Genomic DNA, 24,691 nt, shown 5'->3' on the forward strand with positions numbered 1-24,691 from the left:
CACCTCATTTGCTCACATTGTATATAGACTTATTTTTCTACTGTATTATTGACTATGTTTGTTTTACTCCATGTGTAACTCTGTGTTGTTGTATGTAGTTGAACTGCTTTGCTTTATCTTGGCCAGGTCGCAGTTGTAAATGAGAACTTGTTCTCAACTTGCCTACCTGGTTAAATAAAGGTGAAATAAAAAAATTAATAAATAAATAAAATAATCCATGGCACGAAGCCTCCAGTGATGATCCATGGCCTGGAGCCTGTAGTGATGATCCATGGCACGGAGCCTGCAGCGACGGTCCCCAATCTGGAGCCTGCAGCAACGGTTCGCAGTCCGGAGCCTGCAGCGGCGGTCCCCAGTCCGGAGCCTGCAGCGGCGGTCCGCAGTCCGGAGCCTCCAGCGGCGGTCGGCAGTCCGGAGCCTCCAGTGGCGGGTCGGCAGTCCGGAGCCTCCAGCGGCGGTCGGCAGTCCGGAGCCTCCAGCGGCGGTCGGCAGTCCGGAGCCTCCAGCGGCGGTCAGCAGTTCCAAACATCCAGCGACGGTCGGCAGTTCAGAGCCTCCAGCGGGGGTTCCCAGTTCAGAGCCTCCGGTGACGATCCACGGTCAGGGTCCTCCGGCGATGATCCACGGTCCAGAGCTTTTGGCGACGACCCCTGAAAGAGAGCCGCCTCCAATGCTGGCGGATCCGCAGGATGAGAACGTTCTTCGTCCTGCACCAGAGCCGCCACCAACACTAGACACCCCTCCAACCCTCCCTTTTGGTTTCAGGTTTTGCGGCCGGGGTCCGCACCTTTGGGGGGGGCGGGGGGGGGACTGTCACGTCCTGACCATAGAGTGCTCTTATTTTCTATGGTAGAGTAGGTCAGGGCGTGACTGGGAGTTTTTATATAGTTTATTTTTTCTATGTTGGGTTCTAGTTTATTTTTTCTATGTTGGGTTTTTTGTATGATTCCCAATTAAAGGCAGCTGGTCATCGTTGTCTCTATTTGGGGATCATATTTAAGTAGTTGTTTTTCCCACTTGTGTTTGTGGGAGATTATTTTTAAGTTAGTGCATGTTGCACCTCTGTTGTCACAGTTTGTGTTTTGTTTATAGTTTATTGTTTGTCTTGCAAAGTTTAACATTCAAATAAAAGATGTGGAACGAAACTCACGCTGCGCTTTGGTCCGTTCCTACACACAAGCGTGACAGGAGGCAGCTCCTGTTTTCTTTGCGACTTTCGGTAACTCTCTGTGGTTCTAAATCAATAGTCATTTAGTAGTCCGAAAATGTTGGAAACACTACCTTGCTTGACCATGTTGTAGGTCATGTAACTGTTTGTTACATGCAATATGTTTTGTGGACTTCACCTAACAGATGTTGCTCTCCGGTTTTGTAATGAAACAAATGTCTGGTTGAATTTATTCTGCCACTGTGTCTTCTTATTGTCTTGGCCTGAGGCCTACAGTATATATCACAGTGTCAAGGCATATGAACTAACAGGTTACACATAGGTTGTAATATGGCTTTTTTTTCCTGGATTGGCTTCCCCGGTAATTTTACCCACGCACCGCTGCTGTTAAAATGCTTGATGTGTATATTATTATGGGTTATACAGGAGGCAGCTCTGTGATGCCCGGCATTTGGTGCGCCGCAGACCAGGTGGAGATCGTGATGAAACAGAGAAGACACTGTCTGTCCTGCTGAGTTTTGATGCAATCTTTACCCAACAAAGTCAAGTTAGGATCTGTCAGTTATCCCGTGAGAGCTATTGTCCAGAACCCATTATGGTGTTTTAGGTGCCAAGCTTATGGTCATGTTGCAGCAGTGTGTAGGAGGGCACGTTCCTGGATGTGAGAAGTGTGCAGGAGGGCATGAGCTAAAAGGAATGTGTAGTATCTGTGGGAAAGGTTGTGTGTGTTAACTGTACGGGGGAACTATGGTGCTGGAGAGCAGAAGTGTCCGGTGAGAGAAAGGCAGGTCGAGGTTTCCAGGATCAGAGGTGTCTTATGCTGAGGCAGTGAAGAGAGTAGTAGAGGAAGATGAGTCCAGGGCGAGGGATCTTAAGAGGTTCCTTGTCAGTAGACTGAAGTCAATAGAGTGATAGGAATAACATGTGCTTCGATAAGATTGGCTTCTTAGTGTTCATCTCCATAGTTATTAACTGTAATGCAGAAATGGAACAAATATCAGAAAATAGATGTTGTGGTGGCAGCTGCAGAGGAGTACTTGGGTGTACGAGATTTTCCTGCAGAGGAGTTACAAGATGTGTTGAACGATAGAGTCCTGTCCTCCCAGGCTGCCGGTCTGGTGTAAGATCAGGGCCATGTAGTGGAATACTTGTGAGGTTTTAATGGGTGTAGGGTTAGTTGGTAGGGCAATTTTTCTTCCCTTTTCCCATTTCTTTTTTGTGTCTCAAAGTGTGATGAATTCACACTCCAGAACAGTTGGTGGAAACACAGTTGATTGCGATCCACCATTACAAATGTAAAGAATAACAAGAACACTGGGAACAAATGAGTCATAGTAAACAGCACCAGCAAGAAGGTGGGCAGGGCCAAGCATGAGCTAGCGAGATCCTTTTGGTGCGTTCTAGCATACATCTGCATATTTCCGTTAGAGAACGCCTCCTCTTTAAAAATGCATGTGTGCAATAACTCATTTTGCCTTGACACTCCTTTTAAACAATGTGAATTTTTGCTAAACTTTACAAAAGGTAGTCCACTCTGTTCATAACAGATTCTTGTTTTGGAACAAAAAACTATTGAGAAAATGTGCAGAATGTCGGCCAAAATCCATCTTGTTCCATCTTCTCCCACAGCCGGCCAGTGGGCTTCCTCTCTCTACCATATTTGGTAGTGAGTGGAAACGCTAAGAGGATGCTTCACATTTATACATCCGGTGAAATATCTGTCTCATTGTTCTATCTGTGACTAATCCATTGTTAGTTAGCTCAATGTTCTTGTTCTATCTGTGACCACAAGCTAGTGAGCTCAGTGCAACACACACTTAATTGAAGAATCCCAACTGTTGACCAATCACCAACGAAGGAGTGTAGACTTCGGCTACTGAACTTCGGCTTGCCTCAGGGAAAAATGTGTGCAGGAACATCTGAAGAAATCGTATTATTTATTTTTTTTAAATACAGAAAAACCAGTATACATACAAGAAGTATACAAACAGACAATGATAACATATGCTAGGGGGTACAACAAACTACAGATTATACAAAGACCTTAAAAGATACACACATATTGATTCTTTTAACAGCTTTCTTAACAGAAGAATGTAGAATGGTCTTAATGTACTGTTCGAATTCCTTATAGAAAACACGGAAGAGTTTTTTTTATTCATTCGTGAATTTACATTTCTGAGTATTACATTTTCCCATTAGCACAATTAGATTGATGAGGTAAAATTGTTTTTCTTTATCCTTATTATAGTTAAGGAAACTGAGCAGCACATTCTCCCATAAAAAACAAAAGTCATCAAGAATATTAACAATTATAAAACTATGAATATCTTTCCGTCATTTCTTTACATGTAGACAATGGGGAAAATAAATGCAAAATTGTTTCTGGATTCTCAACACAAAAAGTACAGTTAATGTTAATGTCTTTTTTGAGTTTCTTCAGGTAATGATTCGCAGGGTAATACTTATGGATCATTCTGAAAGAGACATCTTTAACCTTGTTAACAAGCAGGTATTTGTGTTGTAATAACCAGACTTTTTTCCAGCAGATATTATTGACAAATGTATTCCAGTAAGTTGTGTCATAAGGAATGGACACAATATCCCTTTGAAATAAAGCACGTATAGATCTGTTGTTCTGAGGGAGCACATCCAAAGAAACCTTTGCCGAAGACCAAAACGAGCAACACCGTCACAAAATGTCATCATAATACACTACCGGTCAAAGGTTTTAGAACACCTACTCATTGAAGGGGTTCTCTTTGCTTATTTGAGCTGTTTTGGGTCATTGTCTGTGTTTCTTGGCCCAAGCAAGTCTCTTCTTATTGGTGTCCTTTAGTAGTGGTTTCTTTGCAGCAATTCAACCATGAAGGCCTGATTCACACAGTCTCCTCTGAACAGTTGATGTTGAGATGTGTCTGTTACTTGAACTCTGTGAAGCATTTATCTGGGCTGCAATCTGAGGCTGGTAACTCTAATGAACTTATCCTCTGCAGCAGATGTAACTCTGGGTCTTCCATTCCTGTGGCGGTCCTCATGAGAGCCAGTTTCATCGTAGCGCTTGATGGTTTTTGCGACTGCACTTGAAGCAACTTTCAAAGTTCTTGAAATGTTCCATATTGACTGACCTTCATGTCTTAAAGTAATGATGGACTGTTGTTTCTCTTTGCTTATTTGAGCTGTTCTTGCCATAATATGGACTTGGTCTTTTACCAAATAGGGCTTCTATAGGACGCCTTTATAGGAATCAAATCAATCAAGGACATCAGCAGTCCACATGTTTTCTGTCACCAGCTGGTGTCCCCATCACTCTACAATGCAAAGGGATTGTGCTGTCAAATAGTACTAAATATATCCAGCAGGAGGCAGACTGGGTCTGTAATGTAATATTGTGGATCAAACAGTTGTGAAATAGGAATATGTGAAATGTGGAAATGTGTATGTAGTTGTGAAATGTGGAGTAGGTACAAACACCAAATGACACAAACAGTTGTGTGATGATTTCTTGGAATTACTTATGTTCAAATGTGACAGGATATTTTAGTCATTTATTTTAACGGATTGTAGTTTCCCAATATTAAGATGTATCTGGGTGAGTATGTAGTATTGTGCAATATATTGATATCATGCTACGACTAATTGAACTGAACATTGTATTGACACGCATATTTATTGACCATTGTATTACCATGTATATGTTGAGACATGCCTCACAAGATAAGAAAGGGGCAACACTTTAACTTCTGCAGGCATTTGAACGTAAATGCAAAAATATGCACAAATACATGGCACACCTGGCACTGTCTACTTTAAACAAAAGCATTGTTTGTTCAGAGTGGTGACATAATCAGCCAGGTTAGACGTGCATCCATGTTTGAGGACGTCGGGAGATGACCTGGAAACCGGTCACTAGGGGCAACAGAGAGAGCTGTTACATTCTAGTATGTTTCTGTTTTGCTAGGGCATTGTGGATAGGGATGGCGGATTGGCGTAAGCACCTGCCCCTGATTCGCGGGAGCCAGACTTGTAACAAACATTTTGGTGACCTTAGTTGACCTTTTATACTGCTTTTGAGACACAGTTGGATCCCATCTTGGGGCACTACTTGTTGATTAATTAAAACACTAAACAATCACAATACAGTAACTATTGGTCACTCTATTATGTATTATTATTTTAATATGAATTCATTATAGAATTGTGTCAGTTATTAATAATAAACCTTTAAACTGCAGTCTTCCTCCCCTCTCTCCCCATCTCTCCATGTTTCAGCTCCAGATGACAAAACCTGCACACTCCCAGAGGGTTGCAGGGGTGCCGACTTCCTTTTGGTCACACATTTTATTTGGAGAAATATCCAATAAACCAAAGACATTGCTTTATGTGAATGTACTTTATTGCAGACATTTTTCTCAAATAAAATGGAGCATACATAAAATTAACAAGTTATTACAATGTATTTACATATTCACATACTTTTGTGGGTATGGGGGGGGGGGCTAGAGCGAGGGAGAGAGTGTGTGTGTGCATGCATTTTATTTTTCCTTGTCAGCCACCATTTCTCCTAACCATGACCTCTCCACCAACTGAGTAAGCACAACTGCATATGTCTGTTGTGGGAAATGGATAACACAATCTGGATGCCTAAATATCTCCAACCCTAAAATAAAATGGAGCATACATATAAAATAAACAAGTAATTACAATGTGTTTACGTGTGTGTGTCATTTGTTGTTGTCAGCCAACCATCTGTGGTTCTCTGCTTCATAAAAAGCTGAGGTCTGGAACTCCCTCCAGGTCATCTCTTTCGCCATTCCTTGGCCTTGGTTGCCTGATGACTCATCCTGAATTTTACATACATTCATTGTGGAGAACAAAAGTCAGTTTAGCCTGAGCGATGTGGGTGGGTAGCCAGGGAATGGCCTTGGTATATATACAAATTATTTTGTAAAACAATAAACATATCTGCCTGCCACTCATGGGAACCCTATACATATGTGAGGGCTGTTTCAGCTCCAGATGACAAAACCTGCACACATTCCCAGAGGGTTGGTTGCAGGTCTGCCAACTTCCTTTAGGTCATTTATTTACTTTAATCAGAGAAATATCCAATAAACCAAACTGTTGCTTTAACTATGAATGTACTTTATTGCACACAATCCTCAAATAAAATGGAGCATAGTTTATTTTTAATGTATGTATTTACATTGGGTGTGTGAGTGAGAGGGAGGCATGTTTTTCCACTCAGAAAAAAGCACACAGAATTTCCTCAAACTACAAATTAAGCAATACTCTTGCAATATTATCAATCACACTTTGATTGGATAGAGTAAATACATAGCTATTGATAATGGATATGTAGGCGTAGATATCTCCAATCCTAAAATACAATTATTTATTTATTTACATTGGGGATAATGTGTGTGTGTGTGTGTGTGACAGAGAGAGAGAGTGTGTGTGCATGTTGTGTTTTATTTTTCCTTGTCAGCCTCCCATCTCTGCTTCGTCAGTTGTGATAGGCCCGGTGCATGCACTTCTGGGTGAGGCTGTCTGGGGCAGTGGTGGAGTGCATGGCAGATCTGAAAGAGAGATGCACAACGTGACAGTAAGTATACAGTTCAACAACATGTTTGTGTGCACATCTGTTGGTGTGAGTGAGCGCATGTGTATGTAATATAATTCTAAATGACCTGTATCCATCTGGGAATCCTCAAAAGATTCTCCCTTCACGGCCAGTGTAGTAGGAACCGGTGCAGCCGGTAAATGAAATACCACAGCAGAGGACTGCTGGGGCTGGCAGATCTAAAAGAGAGGCATCATTTTCTTAACTGACAATAATCATACAACTAAACAGACTGAATGAGTGTAAGGCCTAGATTCAATCAGATCAAGCGTTAACCGGCGATAGCCGACACCCACATAGCTGATGTTTTGGCGGTGTCTGAGGTTTAGTATAAAGACCTCCTCCATTCCTGCCATTATTGAAAGAGATTGTGATACTTCACATCTCAAAATTGGGTTACTTAATGTTAGATCCCTCACTTCCAAGGCAGTTATAGTCAATGAACTAATCACTGATCATAATCTTGATGTGATTGGCCTGACTGAAACATGGCTTAAGCCTGATGAATTTACTGTGTTAAATGAGGCCTCACCCCCTGGTTACACTAGTGACCATACCCCCCGTGCATCCGGCAAAGGCGGAGGTGTTGCTAACATTTACGATAGCAAATTTCAATTTACAAAAAAAAAAACAATGACGTTTTCGTCTTTTGAGCTTCTAGTCATGAAATCTATGCAGCCTACTCAATCACTTTTTATAGCTACTGTTTACAGGCCTCCTGGGCCATATGCAGTGTTCCTTACTGAGTTCCCTGAATTCCTATCGGATCTTGTAGTCATAGCAGATAATATTCAAATTTTTGGTGACTTTAACATTCACATGGAAAAGTCCACAGACCCACTCCAAAAGGCTTTCGGAGCCATCATCGACTCAGTGGGTTTTGTCCAACATGTCTCTGGACCTACTCACTGCCACAGTCATACTCTGGACCTAGTTTTGTCCCATGGAATAAATGTTGTGGATCTTAATGTTTTTCCTCATAATCCTGTATTATCGGACCACCATTTTATTGCGTTTACAATTGCAACAAATAATCTGCTCAGACCCCAACCAAGGAAGATTAAAAGTCGTGCTATAAATTCTCAGACAACCCAAAGATTCCTTGATGCCCTTCCAGACTCCCTCTGCCTACCCAAGGACGTCAGAGGACAAGAATCAGTTAACCACCTAACCGAGGAACTCAATTTAACCTTGCGCAATACCCTAGATGCAGTTGCACCCCTAAAAATTAAAAACATCTGTCATAAGAAACTAGCTCCCTGGTATACAGAAAATACACGAGCTCTGAAGCAAGCTTCCAGAAAATTGGAACGGAAATGGCGCCACACTAAACTGGAAGTCTTCCGACTAGCTTGGAAAGACAGTACCGAAGAGCCCTCACTGCTGCACGATCATCCTATTTTTCCAACTTAATTGAAGAAAATAAGAACAATCCGAAATTTCTTTTTGACACTGTCGCAAAGCTAACTAAAAAGCAGCATTCGCAAATGGAGGATGGCTTTCACTTCAGCAGTAATAAATGTATGAACTTCTTTGAGGAAAAGATCATGATCATTAGAAAGCAAATTACGGACTCCTCTTTAAATCTGGGTATTCCTCCAGGGCTCCATTGTCCTGAGTCTGCACAACTCTGCCAGGACCTAGGATCAAGGGAGATACTAAAGTGTTTTAGTACTATATCTCTTGACATAATGATGAAAATAATCATGGCCTCCAAACCCTCAAGCTGCATACTGGACCCTATTCCAACTAAACTACTGAAAGAGCTGCTTCCTGTGCTTGGCCCTCCTATGTTGAACATAATAAACGGCTCTCTATCCACCGGATGTGTACCAAGCTCACTAAAAGTGGCAGTAATAAAGCCTCTCTTGAAAAAGCCGAATCTTGACCCAGAAATTATAAAAAACTATCGGCCTATATCGAATCTTCCATTCCTCTCAAAAAATTTTGTCTTCACTGCCTTCCTGAAGACAAACAATGTATACGAAACGCTTCAGTCTGGTTTTAGACCCCATCATAGCACTGAGACTGCACTTGTGAAGGTGGTAAATGACCTTTTAATGACGTCAGACCGAGGCTCTGCATCTGTCCTCATGCTCCTAGATCTTAGTGCCGCTTTTGATATCATCGATCACCACATTCTTTTGGAGAGATTGGAAACCCAAATTGGTCTACATGGACAAGTTCTGGCCTGGTTTAGATCTTATCTGTCGGAAAGATATCAGTTTGTCTCTGTGAATGGTTCGTCCTCTGACAAATCAATTGTAAATTTCGGTGTTCCTCAAGGTTCCGTTCTAGGACCACTATTGTTTTCACTATATATTTTACCTCTTGGGGATGTTATTCGAAAACATAATGTTAAATTTCACTGCTATGCGGACAACACACAGCTGTACATTTCAATGAAACATGGTGAAGCCCCAAAATTGCCCTCGCTAGAAGCCTGTGTTTCAGACATAAGGAAGTGGATGGCTGCAAATTTTCTACTTTTAAACTCGGACAAAACAGAGATGCTTGTCCTAGGTCCCAAGAAACAAAGAGATCTTCTGTTGAATCTGACAATTAATCTGGATGGTTGTACAGTCGTCTCAAATAAAACTGTGAAGGACCTCGGCGTTACTCTGGACCCTGATCTCTCTTTTGAAGAACATATCAAGACTGCTTCAAGGACAGCTTTTTTCCATCTACGTAACATTGCAAAAATCAGAAACTTTCTGTCCAAAAATGATGCAGAAAAATTAATCCATGCTTTTGTTACTTCTAGGCTCGACTACTGCAATGCTCTACTTTCCGGCTACCCGGATAAAGCACTAAACAAACTTCAGTTAGTGCTAAATACGGCTGCTAGAATCCTGACTAGAACCAAAAAAATGTATCATATTACTCCAGTGCTAGCCTCCCTACACTGGCTTCCTGTTAAGGCAAGGGCTGATTTCAAGGTTTTACTGCTAACCTACAAAGCATTACATGGGCTTGCTCCTACCTATCTTTCCGATTTGGTCCTGCCGTACATACCTACACGTACGCTACGGTCACAAGACGCAGGCCTCCTAATTGTCCCTAGAATTTCTAAGCAAACGGCTGGAGGTAGGGATTTCTCCTATAGAGCTCCATTTTTATGGAATGGTCTGCCTACCCATGTGAGAGACGCAGACTCAGTCTCAACCTTTAAGTCTTTACTGAAGACTTATCTCTTCAGTAGGTCCTATGATTAAGTATAGTCTGGCCCAGGAGTGTGAAGGTGAACGGAAAGGCTGGAGCAACGAACCGCCCTTGCTGTCTCTGCCTTGTCGGTTCCCCTCTTCCCACTGGGATTCTCTGCCTCTAACCCTTTTACAGGGGCTGAGTCACTGACTTACTGGTGTTCTTCCATGCCGTCCATGGGAGGGGTGCGTCACTTGAGTAGGTTGAGCCACTGACGTGGTCTTCCTGTCTGGGTTGGCGCCCCCCCTTGGGTTGTGCCGTGGCGGAGATCTTTGTGGGCTATACTCGGCCTTGTCTTCGGACGGTAAGTTGGTGGTTGTAGATATCCCTCTAGTGGTGTGGGGGCTGTGCTTTGGCAAAGTGGGTGGGGTTATATCCTGCCTGTTTGGCCCTGTCCGGGGGTATCATTGGATGGGGCCACAGTGTCTTCTGATCCCTCCTGTCTCAGCCTCCAGTATTTATGCTGCAGTAGTTTATGTGTCGGGGGGCTAGGGTCAGTCTGTTACATCTGGAGTATTCTCTTGTCTTATCCGGTGTCCTGTGTGAATGTAAATATGCTCTCTCTAATTCTCTCTTCTCTCTTTCTTTCTTTCTTTCTTTCTCTCGGAGGACCTGAGCCCTAGGACCATGCCTCAGGACTACCTGGCATGATGACTCCTTGCTGTCCCCAGTCCACCTGGCCATGCTGCTGCTCCAGTTTCAACTGTTCTGCCTGCGGCTACGGAACCCTGACCTGTTTCACCGGACGTGCTTGTTGCACCCTCGACAATTACTATGATTATTATTATTTGACCATGCTGGTCATTTACGAACATTTTAACATCTTGACCATGTTCTGTTATAATATCCACCCGGCACAGCCAGAAGAGGACAGGCCACCCCTCATAGCCTGGTTCCTCTCTAGGTTTCTTCCTAGGTTTTTGGCCTTTCTCAGGAGTTTTTCCTAGGGAGTTTTTCCCAGCCACCGTGCTTCTTTCACATGCATTGCTTGCTGTTTGGGGTTTTAGGCTGGGTTTCTGTACAGCACTTTGAGATTTCAGCTGATGTACGAAGGGCTATATAAATACATTTGATTTGATTTTGATTTGATTTTTAACTGCTTTAGATCTGTCAAATCAGTAAGCAGCTGCTGTTGATCACTGGCACGAACCTACACCCGTCCTACTCACGTTACAAGTTCAGAACGAGAAAGTGCAGGTTATATAGAAATAATGATGCTCAAATTCTAAATCATTAAACTAAATAATGAGGATTTCTATCAGCCTAAATGAGGTGTAGATTACATCTCAAATTCCAGTGTTCTAACTTGTAAACAGGGCTGCATGACATTTCTGTTAATACGACTCTGTGCTGCCAACGGCAATGTCCGCTTTAGGTATAATGCCAGGAGCCGTTTGTGAATTTGACAGCTCTAACACAGTTTACCTCAGACAACGCCAAAACAACTGCTATGAGGATGTCGGCTAAAGAGGATGTGATTGAATAGAGCCCCAAGTGAGGAAGAGTATGCGTGTGTGTATACAAGCATGTGATAATTACCTGAATCACCTGTCGTAGCCGGTGTAGCAGGTGCAGGGGCAGACGACTGCAGCTGTGAGAACTGTGGTTGAGCTAGTAGGGGTGTCAGATCTAAAAGAGAGGAACAATTTTCATAAGTGAAAATAATTATACAACAACACAGAGTGAGTGTGTATAACGTGTGTGTGATAATTACCTGGACCACATCACACTGCTTCAGGCCTACAAGCCTCTGGAAGTTCCAGCCTGCCACCCCAGGCCTGGAACAGCTTTGTGGAAACACGGTTACCTGTCACCCACCGAGCCTGGTTGACAGATCTGAAAGATAGACACTATATTATTTTAACGATAAATCCTTGACTACACACTAACCTAAATTAAGTGTGTGTGTGTGTGGGGCAACCACGCAGCAGACTTCAATTTCCCAACTGACCATTGTACCTGCCCTCACAATCTGTGGTGTGTGTGTGATCTGTGTTATTGTGGCTCATAAGTGTCAACCTGACCACATCCTTGTAGTAGGACATTCAGTGATTAGCTTAGGAGAAAAAAAACAGTGTACAGTAAAAAGGATATCAAATATTCAGATCTGGATTGACAAGTACGCTAAATCATGTGAAGTTACAAAACCTCTAGGGCTTAGTCTACAACAATTAAATAAAGGCTGCAGGACCTGAGGCCTAGGACCAGGACTTACTGGCCTGATGACTCCTGGCTATCCCTGTCCCTAGTTCACCTGGTCGTGCTGCTGATCCAGTCTGTTTCTATCTGCAGCTATGGAACCCTGACCTGCTTAGGACTCACCAGAAGTGCTACCTTGTCCCAGACCTGCGGTTTGATCCTGTCTCTCTCTACCGGACCTGCTGCCTCCACCTCAAAATGCTCAGCTATGAAGAGCCAACTGGCATTTACTCCTGAGGTACTGAACTAGTTCACCCTCTATAACCACTGTGAATATGAACGTTTAAACGTCTTGAAGAACGATCTGGCCTAAATGGCTGTACTGTTTTATAATCTCCACCAGCACAGCCAGAAGAGGACTGGCCACCCCCCAGAACCTGGTTTCTCTCTAGGTTCTTGCCTTTCTAGGGAGTTTTTCCTATCCACTGTGCTTCTATGTCTGTATTGCTTGCTCTTTGGGGTTTTAGGCTGGGTATCTGTAGAAAGACTTTGTGACAACTGCTGATGTAAAAGGGGCTTTATAAAATAAATTTGATATATTGCTTGTATATGCTTCTGTTCATGTCAGTAACTCTAAATCTAAATATGACATTGAGTTAGTTATCTCATTTCCTCAATAGGAAGTTTTTCCTGGTCTTTCCTGCTGGGGACAGGGGGCTTCAGGTTTGGGAATGGAGGGCCTAGAGAATTGGAATTTTAACAATAATTAGTGTCCACATTTATGAATGAAATGAAATGTGGGTTAGCTGTGTATCTTATCTGGATGAAAATTGTTGATGATATACTGTATATGTCTATTTTCTTTTGAAAATCTGCCACCGAACCACACAATTATATCTAGTGAGAGTGGACACAAGCTTATTTTACCAGGTCAAAAATAACATCATTTTGTCAAGGGAGACCTGGCAAAGACAGAGCTCTCAAGTAAAAGGCATATCCGTAGCTGCAGCTATGGTATGGATAAAGACAATGTGACACCACCACAGCTGCAGAAATGTGTGATCTCTCTATAATATTATCTACTTTAACCATTTCCAGACCCAACGAATAACAGAACAGTAGGAAGGCTATTGTTGCTGTAGTGTAGCCTACTTTACCCCACCCCATCAACCAACTACTAGCTAGTGACAAGGCTACGTTGTTATCATTTAATACTGTTGTACTGTAGCCTACTGCACCCCATATCAACCAACTTGCCAACTACAAGGCTATATTGTTGCCATTCAGTAACACTGTAAAGGTACTGTTGCCTACACCACATTAACCACCTAGCTAGCTAGTGATAGCTTAGTAAGCTAGCTCCAAAGAAACAACCAATTACATCAACAGGCTTTTTAACGAAATATAGCTAGCTAGTGTGATTTCATGTAAAATAACTTTATAGATGATTACAAAGTTCGAAAGCAAAGTTGACTAACCGGTCTGCTGTTCTAGGGAACTAGATGGAGGCATCCACGGGAGATTAGCTAGCATGTTAGTTCCCTATGGGAAATCCGACTCTGTGTCGCCAACTAATTTTCAGGGGAAGTTGCTAGAGGCAGGTCGATTTGTTGCTGAAAGTTGCTAAATTACGTTGTGATTTCATTGCGTAATAACGTAAATCTACGACATTACGTAGAATACGCAATAACGTTACTCAAATTGACTAGCCATCTCGGCGAAAAATATGATTTGACGTTTGTTAGTTTAGATCTGTTTGTTTATCACATATTTTTTTTCTAAAAGTAATATAAACACAACACATTGTATATGATCAGATATTTTTAAACACAACACATTTAATTATTGAAGAATTACATGTTATTTATTTTATTTTTATCTAGTAAACCTACACATTCTGAACAATTATAGTTCTAAGCAGTGTATTATTGGTAGTTTGGCAGCAGACGCTCAGCTCGTGCACAGGCAGCTGCAGTCAGCCAACAATGATTTGCAATTTGCGGAAATTGCTGCTTGCCGGCTGCTGCCTGTGCACGAGCTGAGCGCCTGCTGCTGACGTCACTCACAATGCACTTTTGCAGCCAGGCACGTGGTGTGACTGAGTGTGTGACAGAGAAAATCGTTTTTGTGTCATTTAGAGGGAAAATGCGTTCATTTTAGCATTTGAGTCACTTCAAAACTTGATTAAAGTTCCAAATACATTTTTAAAAGTAGCCCAATTTGTTGCTAGGTGTGTTTGATTAAAAGGTTGCCAGGGTAGTCTGAAAAGTTGCTAAATCTAGCAACAAATTGCTAAATTGGCAAGAAATATATATCATCCGGTTTGGATTCTGAAGTGAGACTGATGCCTGAAGGAATGATTTAATAGATCAATAAATCATCTGTTATATCTGAACAAATGGCATTGTTCTCCCGAGTGGCGCAGCGGTCTAAAGCACTGCATCTCAGTGCTAGAGGTGTCACCACAGACACCCTGGTTTGAATCCAGGCTGTATCATAACCGGCTGTGATTGGGAGTCCCATAGGGTGGTGCACAATTGACCCAGCATCGTCCGGGTTTGGCCGATGTAGACTGTCATTGTAAATAAGAATTTGTTCTTAACTGACTTGCCTAGTTATATAAAGGTTAAAAATAATAATATCACTCTTCCTGATAGTGGTGATTAAATAACATTTTCAATACTAGAATAAAACGTTGGACTACAATAAATATGATTTTTTTACATATACATTTTATCTGTACTGATGTTTTTTTTTAAATCTCCCTTCATGTCTTCCTGGCAGGGCTGGTTTCTTTGGCTTGTTCTTGTTTGTTGTAAGACAGCCACTGCTTAAACCAGGAAGTGAAAGTGGGGGTTAATATGAGACAGTTGTCAGAGAAACTGAGAGAGGAAGTCAAGGCAAGGCGTTGAGGGGTTGTGGTAGGGACAGGTGCAGTGAAGGTTGGATAGTGTGAGCATGGGGCACTTCACTTCATACACAGATACAAACACAGTCACACAGACATGCTCATATGAAAGCACACATGCTATCACGTTTCAGGAGAAGTCCCAGATGCAGACTGTGTCAAAGTAACAAAAGTTTATTACTAGAACAGGGGGCAGGCAAAATGACAGGTCAAGGGCAGGCAGAGGTCAGTTATCCAGATCAGAGTCCGGAAGGTACAGAACGACAGGCAGTCTCGGGGTCAGGGCAGGCAGAGGTCAATAATCCAGGGTGGTGTGACAAGGTACAGAATGGCAGGCAGGCTCAGGGCAAGCAGAATGGTCAAAACTGGGAAAGCTAGAAAACAGGAACTAGAAAAAGACAGGAGCAAGGAGTAAACCGCTGGTAGGTTTGATGAACAAAACAAACTGGCAACAGACAAACAGAGAACACAGGTATAAATACACTGGGGATAATGGGCGACACCTGGAGGGGGGTGGAGACAAGCACAAACACACACCACAGCACACCATACTGTGTCTTCACTAGAAGAAAGAATCGAGAGAGAGAGAGAGAGAGAGAGAGAGAGAGAGAGAGAGAGAGAATCACAAGACAACCACAGGACTGAGCAGAGTGAGTCACTCCTCTCTTCTCTACTCTGCTGTCTTATCCTCTTCCTCTTGTTTCCTGTCTGTCTGCTGGCTCGCTGGAACACACCAGGAACAATCAAACAGCCCAGGACATGACTCTACTCAGATGACTCTCTCTTTCTTCTTCCCGTCTTTCTATATTTTCCTTTTCTTTCTTTCCCTCCCCCTCTCTCTCTCTGATGGTGTCTCTGATGCTATTCTCCATCTTTCTCTCTTTTCTATTTTTTCTCTCTCTTTCTCTCCCTGTAATGTAATATCCTCTAATTTTGGGTCAAACATCTTTCTCTCTTATGTATTCCAATATCTGTCGACTCATATCCGATGAAATCACGGACACTCTTACTGACAGTTATGGTTGCTTTGCGTGATGTGTTGTTGTCTCTAACTTCTTGCCCTGTGCTGTTGTCTGTGCCCAATAATGTTTGTACCACGATGTTCTGCTGCTGCCATGTTGTGTTGCTACCATGCTGTGTTTTCATGTGTTGCTGCCATTCTATGATGTTGTCTTAGATCTCTCTTTATGTAGTGTTGTGGTGTCTCTCTTGTCATGATGTGTTTGTCCTATATACAGTTGAAGTCGCAAGTTTACATACACCTTAGCCAAATACATTTAAACTCAGTTTTTCACAATTCCTGACATTTAATCCTAGTAAAGAATCCCTGTCTTAGGTCAGTTAGGAGCACCACTTTATTTTAAGAATGTGAAATGTCAGAATAATAGTAGAGAGAATTATTTATTTAAGCTTTTATTTCTTTCATCACATTCCCAGCGGGTCAGAAGTTTACATAAACCCAATAAGTATTTGATAGAATTGCCTTTAAATTGTTTAACTTCGGTCAAACATTTCGGGTAGCCTTCCACAAGCTTCCCACGATAAGTTGGGTGAATTTTGGCCCATTCCTCCTGACAGAGCTGGTGTAACTGAGTCAGGTTTGTAGGCCTCCTTGCTCGCACACACTTTTTCAGTTCTGCCCACAAATTTTCTATGGGATTGAGGTCAAAGCCTTGTGATGGCCACTCCAATACCTTGACTTTGTTGTCCTTAAGCCATTTTGCCACAACTTTGGAAGTATGCTTGGGGTCATTGTCCATTTGGAAGACCCATTTGCGACCAAGCTTTAACTTCCTGACTGATGTCTTGAGATTTTGCTTCAATGTATCCACATCATTTCCCCTCCTCATGATGCCATCTATTTTGTGAAGTGTACCAGTCGCTCCTGCAGCAAAGCACCCCCACAACATGATGCTGCCACCCCTGTGCTTCACGGTTGGGATGGTGTTCTTCGGCTTGCAAGCCTCCCCCTTTTTCCTCCAAACATAACAATGGTCATTATGGCCAAACAGTTCTATTTTTTGTTTCATCAGACCAGAGGACATTTCTCCAAAAAATACAATCTTTGTCCCCATGTGCAGTTGCAAACCGTAGCCTGGCTTTTTTTTATGGCGGTTTTGGAGCAGTGGCTTCTTCCTTGCTGAACGGCCTTTCAGATTATGTCGATATAGGACTCGTTTTTCTTGTGGATATAGATACTTTTGTATCTGTTTCTTCCAGCATCTTCACAAGGTCCTCTGCTGTTGTTCTGGGATTGATGTGCACTTTTTGCACCAAAGTACGTTCATCTCTAGGAGACAGAACACGTTCCCTTCCTGAGCAGTATGACGGCTGCGTGGTCCCATGGTGTTTATACTTGCGTACTATTGTTTGTACAGATGAACGTGGTACCTTCAGGCGTTTGGAAATTGCTCCCAAGGATGAACCAGATTTGTGGAGGTCTACAATGTTTTTTCTGAGGTCTTCGCTGATTTCTTTTGATTTTCCCATGATGTCAAGCAAAGAGGCACTGAGTTTGAAGGTAGACCTTGAAATACATCCACAGGAACACCTCCAATTGACTCAAATTATGTCAGTTAGCCTATCAGAAACTTCTAAAGCCATTATATAATTTTCTGGAATTTTCCAAGCTCTTTAAAGGCACAGTCAACTTAGTGTATGTAAACGTCTGACCCACTGGAATTGTGATACAGTGAATTATAAGTGAAATAGTCTGTCTGTAAACAATTGTTAGAAAAATTACTTGTGTCATGCACAAAGTAGATGTCCTAACCGACTTGCCAAAACTATAGTTTGTTAACAAGAAATTTGTGGAGTGGTTGAAAAACGAGTTTTAATGACTCCAACCTAAGTGTATGTAAACTTATGACTTCAACTTTATATATATTCTTTTTTTTTAATCCCAGCCCCCGTCCCTGCAGGAGGCCTTTTGCTTTCTGGTAGGCCGTCATTGTAAATAATAATTTTTGTTCTTAATTGACTTGCCTAGTTAAATATTTTTTTTTACAAAAATGGTGTCTGTTCTTTTCTTGACTTGGGTTATTACTTTTGCATGCAGACTGACAGACAGAGACTTCTCTGATTGACTGTGTACTGTACAGTATAGGAGGAATGATAGGCCGCTGTAGTTTATTGTGTGTAGTGACATCTTCACAAGGTTTGCTGCTCTATGATTGGATGGCCCTGCCTGTAGCCTGCCTGTAGCATTTGGACCCTGCTGTCTGTATCTACTGTAAACAGTATCATACTGTTGATTAATACAGTACGTTACTGATAAAATTACAAAAATGGTTAACAGTGTAGTGAACATGACTATCTGATAATAGTAGTTATCACAACAAAAGACGTGGTCTAACACAACAAAACATTTAAAAGATGTCTTACAACACAGCGCACCTGACAGAAAACAGAAAACCAGAACACAATTTGACAAAACATAACAGAAAATAGCTGCACATTTTACTGGGTGTAAATGACATCACTCAGTGGGATTTTGTCATTGTGTGTCTCATTGACAATTACTCTCACAAATCAATGACATCACCATAGTGTGCGTTGCCACTCACAACCTCAGGCGTTGTGTAATTTGCAAGAAACTACACTTAAATACCTACACCACCCCCCTCTCAAACACTCTCTTACTTACACACACGTAGCTGAGCTGCTAAGGTGTGGGAAAGGAAGCTGGTCTCTGACCTGTAGTGGGCCATGACGCAGACAAGAGGTTCACTTAAGCACTGACTGGAGATATTGTGGGTGTGCCTTTTAAAGACATATTGTCCAGTCGGACAGAGTAGAGAACCACAATATGACTCACTCACAGAGCAGAAAGTCCCTCTCTCCACCATGCAGTTACTGTATGCAGTACAGCAATGGAGAACTCACTCTACTACCTCCAATATCCTCTCTTTGCCTCCACTCATCCACTCACTCACAAACATGAAACGGTTCATTATTCTCTGAGCACATTGTACCAAATCTATACACAGCATACATAGCTATGCAAAACTCTATAAACTTTTTGAATTACCCCTTAGCTCAATTGTCCAGAACAGTAGCCCCTAACACCACATCGTAACACAATTACTGTAGAGACATTTCTTCTTCATTCCTCAGAAAGGCTCAGGGCCTGTGTTCTGACCTGTACTATTGCGGCTCATGTTAAACTTCATGAGTATCACACCCACTTAACCTGGGAACGTCAGCAGTATCTCTATACCATTTACTGTCTGTGGTGTTATACTGTAGATGCAGCAACAACATAACCCAGCTGCGTTAAACACAGTGCTTCAGTAGTGCTGTCCAGTCCACAGGCTTAATCCAGATTATTCCAGATTACGCACACAAAACTGGAGAAAGACAGCTCCCCCAACCCCTCCAGTTCTGTCTGTGTTATTTATATAAAGCCACAGATAGTCATACAGTTGGCTACTGCAATAAAGAGTAGTGCATGTGTAACATCACTGATTCAAACAAAACATTTGTTGTGTTATATTCATCTGAGGATTTTGAGCCCTGTCCTCTCCCTTTTTGAGCCCTGTCCTATCCTTATTTTGAGCCCTGTCCTATCCTTCTTTTGAGCCCTGTCCTATCCTTCTTTTGAGCCCTGTCCTATCCTTCTTTTGAGCCCTGTCCTATCCTTATTTTGAGCCATGTCCTATCCTTATTTTGAGCCCTGTCCTATCCTTATTTTGAGCCATGTCCTATCCTTATTTTGAGCCCTGTCCTTTCCTTCTTTTGAGCCCTGTCCTATCCTTCTTTTGAGCCCTGTCCTATCCTTATTTTGAGCCCTGTCCTATCCTTATTTTGAGCCCTGTCCTATCCTTCTTTTGAGCCCTGTCCTTTCCTTCTTTTGAGCCCTGTCCTATCCTTCTTTTGAGCCCTGTCCTATCCTTCTTTTGAGCCCTGTCCTATCCTTCTTTTGAGCCCTGTCCTATCCTTATTTTGAGCCCTGTCCTATCCTTATTTTGAGCCCTGTCCTATCCTTCTTTTGAGCCCTGTCCTATCCTTATTTTGAGCCCTGTCCTATCCTTATTTTGAGCCCTGTCCTATCCTTCTTTTGAGCCCTGTCCTATCCTTATTTTGAGCCCTGTCCTTTCCTTCTTTTGAGCCCTGTCCTATCCTTCTTTTGAGCCCTGTCCTATCCTTATTTTGAGCCCTGTCCTATCCTTCTTTTGAGCCCTGTCCTATCCTTATTTTGAGCCCTGTCCTATCCTTATTTTGAGCCCTGTCCTATCCTTCTTTTGAGCCCTGTCCTATCCTTATTTTGAGCCCTGTCCTATCCTTCTTTTGAGCCCTGTCCTATCCTTCTTTTGAGCCCTGTCCTATCCTTCTTTTGATCGGTCTATCCTTCACTCTGTATTAAGACAATTCATACTCTTTTTGGCATTGAATAAGGTTATGAAACAACATTCAGCAAAGAGGAAAGAATGCAACATTGAAACACTACCCTTGAGCTGTGTTTATGTATTTGGTGTGCATGCAATAATATTGTTAGATTGTGGAATAGAACGGTCCATTTAGAGGTGCAGGTCAAATGAAGCCTCTGAAACACACTAGAGCCATGGGTCTGGACCAATGATGAATATAAACCCTGGATTGCTGATCCTATGTAATGGCCAATGAGAGGTTTTGAAACCACCAAATTGACATGTTTTAAAAATATATACAATTGTAGTGGGGACAGTAACATTTCAAAAAATTATACTTTGAGTAAAATGTATTTCTATTCGCTGAGTGTACAGAACATTAGGAATACTTGCTCTTTCCATGGCATAGACTGACCAGGTGAAAGCTATGATCCCTTTTGATGTCACTTGTTAAATCCACTTCAATCAGTGTAGATGAATGCGAGGAGACAGGTTAAAAACTATTTTTAAGCCTTGAGACAATTGAGATATGGATTGTGTATGTGTGCCATTCAGAGGGTGAATGGGCAAGATAAAAGATTTAAGTACCTTTGAACGGGGTATGATAGTAGGTGCCGGGCGCACCAGTTTGAGTGTGCCAAGAACGGCAAAACTCCTGGGTTTTTAACACTCAATAGTTTCCTGTGTGTATCAAGAATGGTCCACTACCCAAAGGACATCCAGCCAACTTGACACAACTGTGGAAAGGGAAGATTGATGATTGAAAATGCCTAAATCATCTAAACTGGAACAACCATCTCAGTAACGGGCGCAATAAGTCCAACTACTAACAGAGTGGATTAGTTTAGAAAATAATTATGTTATTCAACTTTGTGTAGCATAGAAATTAATGTAGAGGCAAAACAGATATTGAAACAAACAATTCTGAAAATCAATCTGCATTAGAGCATGCTGGGAAATATAATAATGATGGGCGTGGTTTTGAGTGTTTTACTCTACACAGCGTCAAAATTGCACAATCACAGTCAATTCTGGTTCACACAACTGAGCGTTTATTGGACTATTTATACCTGAGATAGTGATTTATCTGAGTCAACACTAGAAATGTTACACTTAAAAATGTACACTAGGTAACACTGGCCAATTTGCTGTGTACCATACGATACACTGCTGGTTCACTCAGACTCCCTTCTATTCTCCTACTCTCTACTCAATAAAATCACAGAAAATACTAATTTGAAAGAAATACATAATGGCAAAGATATCGACTATGTCAGTACTATTTATACAATTATTATGGGAATACCAGATACATGTACAAATATTCCCATGTAGGTACAGTTTAAAACATTCTCACACGTATCTTTTTAAACTCATCAAATTAGTGGATTTGGCTATTTCAGCCACACCCATTGCTGACAGTTATAACATTGAGCACACAGCCATGCAATCTCCATAGGGATCTCCACCGTCAAAGGATGACACCTTTCCAACAAGTCAGTTTGTCAAATTTCTGCCCTACCAGAGTTTCTCTGGTTAACTGTAAGTTCTGTTATTGTGAAGTAGAAACATATGGGAGCAACAACGGCTCAGCCGCGAAGTGGTAGACCACACAAGCTCACAGAACAGGACCACCGAGTGCTGAAGCATATAGCACGTAAAAATCGTCTGTCCTCGATTTAAACACTAACTGCCTCTGTTCCAAACTGCCTCTGGAAGCAACGTTAACACAATAACTGTTTGTTCTTGAGCTTCATGAAATGGATTTCCATGGCCAAACACCAAACAAGCCTAAGACCACCATACACAATGCCAAGTGTCGGCTGGAGTGGTGTAAAGCTTGCCGCAATTGGACCGTGGAGCAGTGGAAACGCATTCTCTGGAGTGATCAATCCCACTTCACCATCTGGCAGTCTGACGGACGAATCTGGGTTTGGCGGATGCCAGGAGAACACTACCTGCCTGCATGCATCATGCCAACTGTAAAGTTTGGTGGAGGAGTGTCATGACGTTGGCCTGTGGGTAAGGTTTATGACCCCCCCATAAATACCTTTCTCCCTTCCCTCTCTCTCTGACTCTACTGAAGGACTCTTGAATAGCCTTTGTTAAACATAGAGTCTGGGAACATCAAACAAGTGGGGGGAAAGGAACCATATTTTGGTAATAGAACCAATTGAAAATATGCATTGGTACTTAATGAATATGATGTCAGTTCGGTTGTCATCTGAGACATTATGACTGATGACAGGATGACATAAACTGTATCTGGGAAAGTCTACACATTGTAGTTATCAGATTCACATGGAATTGTTGTGCAATTTAAATGTTTGAATATGAATCTATTTGTGAAAAGATTAAATGTAATTTTAGCTTCCAAATGAGAGAATTGGGTTTTCATAAGGTTAGAGCCCTGCTCAATCAGTGTCCCGCCCCTGTGAAGAGACATGGGTTATAAACTATGAAACACACCCTTCTCTCCCTCCACTATATAAGCCCTTGACGAAAATGTAACCTTCTGTTCCGAGTACGCGAGGCCTGCAGCCTCTGTGTTAAAAGGGCGAATAACTTTCTGTTCCGAGGACGATAGGACGACGGTCCATACGTTAAAAAGGATTAACATGTCAACTACAGAACTAAGCCAACCTCAGCGTGAGCTTTGGTTGTGAATGGTATGAACTTTGAACTCTTATTCACTAAAGAAGTGAGACATCCTAGCCGTTGAGTTAGCAACAGCAGCTGTAAACGTGGGCTAGGAAAGGACGAACGATGTATCCAGTCTAACACATAATGACGATACTACGACGTATCTAATTTACCACCAGAGACATTCTTCCAATGACAGGAAGATCTCTGTTGGCCAACACGACCAGCATCTACGACCAACCTACCGAAGCGCAGCTCAGAGTAAATATTTATTGCATTTCCCTTTTCCAAATGGGCGGTAATTTAGAATGCATAAGATACTGTATTTACGATAGCACAGCTTCTCCCTTTGTTCCTCAGTCTTCCCGCTCTTTCATTCAAGCCCAACCCCCTTTCCTTTGTGCAACAAGCCGTCATACAGGTTTTGTCCCCCAGGGAAGTTTTCTGTATGACATAATTTGCATTCTGTGTATATGTAATTCTGTGTGATTAGTTAGGTATTTAGTAAATAAATAATTAAACGCAATTTTGTATTGCTGAGTCAACTTGTTAGCCAGGGTTCGTGAAGATAACCAAGAATTTACAACTTTCAGATGAGACTGAAATAAGGTGGCGATTAATAGACTGTTATTGATGTAAAATATTACTAGGTCTTTAAGAGTTTATTCGGAAGATAACAGCTCTATAAACACTCTTTCGTGGTGCCCCGACATTCTAGTTAATTACATTTAGCTTAATCAGGTAATATTAATTACAGATAAAGGATTTTATAGAATAGCATGTCATATCACTTAATCCGGCATAGCCAAAGACACGACAGGAGGAATAATGGTCTGGGGCTGTTTTTCATGGTTCAGTGCCCGACATCACTAATGCTCTTTTGGCTGAATGGAAGCAAGTTACTGCAGCAATGTTCCAACATCTAGTGGAAAGCCTTCCCAGAAGAGTGGAGGTTGTTATAGTAGCAAAGGGGGGGGGGGGGACCAACTCCATATTAATGCCCATACTTTTGGTCATGTAGTGTATGTAGTACATTTTCACAACTCTTAGTGCAAAACTCTAAATCGGTCACACTTGTAACGGAGCCAATCTTTCAGTCCAAACCTATCATTGCGCTTTCATTTGTACTGTAAACATCTCTCACCACACAACCATTGATTCAACATATACGTTTATTGTGAAATGTAATTAAAACATTGGTTTAATCACCAAAACACAACATAACAATATCTTTTCTTTTTTTTTTATTACAAGTTGATCCAATAGTAAAATTACATTTCCATAATATCTGTCCAATGTGTAATTAAAGGTGTGATCAATGAAGACATCCTCTACAATCATTCATGAAACAAAACATATTATTCAGATGTAATTGCAACATTGGTGTACCATCTGTAATAATATGTAAGAAATTAAATGAATTCAATTAAATGAATGAAAATCAAACACCACATTTTGCATGCATTAATTTGCATCAAGCCTGTCTTGAGGATTTAGCCAAAAATGGTCATCTACATCACAGTGAATGTCCTCATTGTTCATGCACCGTGAGAAAAAACTTTTGGCATGGTGAATCCAAGCTTGACATGGGTCTGCATTAATGTCGTCACATGCCTCATCCATGGCCAGAAGGAGGG

At 41.8% G+C, this 24,691-nt stretch overlaps 1 long non-coding RNA gene across 1 annotated transcript; it reads right to left on the minus strand.

The window, feature by feature from the left end:
* Window positions 1–5,550: 5,550 nt before the first annotated feature.
* Window positions 5,551–13,760, minus strand: LOC115207870 (uncharacterized). The gene is made up of 5 exons (XR_003881072.1): window positions 13,613–13,760; window positions 11,710–11,831; window positions 11,535–11,624; window positions 6,859–6,970; window positions 5,551–6,747 (listed from the first exon to the last, which is right to left on the minus strand). It is a non-coding gene; the product is annotated as an uncharacterized LOC115207870 (long non-coding RNA).
* Between the last annotated feature and the right edge of the window lie 10,931 nt (window positions 13,761–24,691).

This window comes from Salmo trutta, chromosome 14 (assembly GCF_901001165.1).
Source record: "Salmo trutta chromosome 14, fSalTru1.1, whole genome shotgun sequence".
Lineage (NCBI taxonomy): Eukaryota > Metazoa > Chordata > Actinopteri > Salmoniformes > Salmonidae > Salmo > Salmo trutta.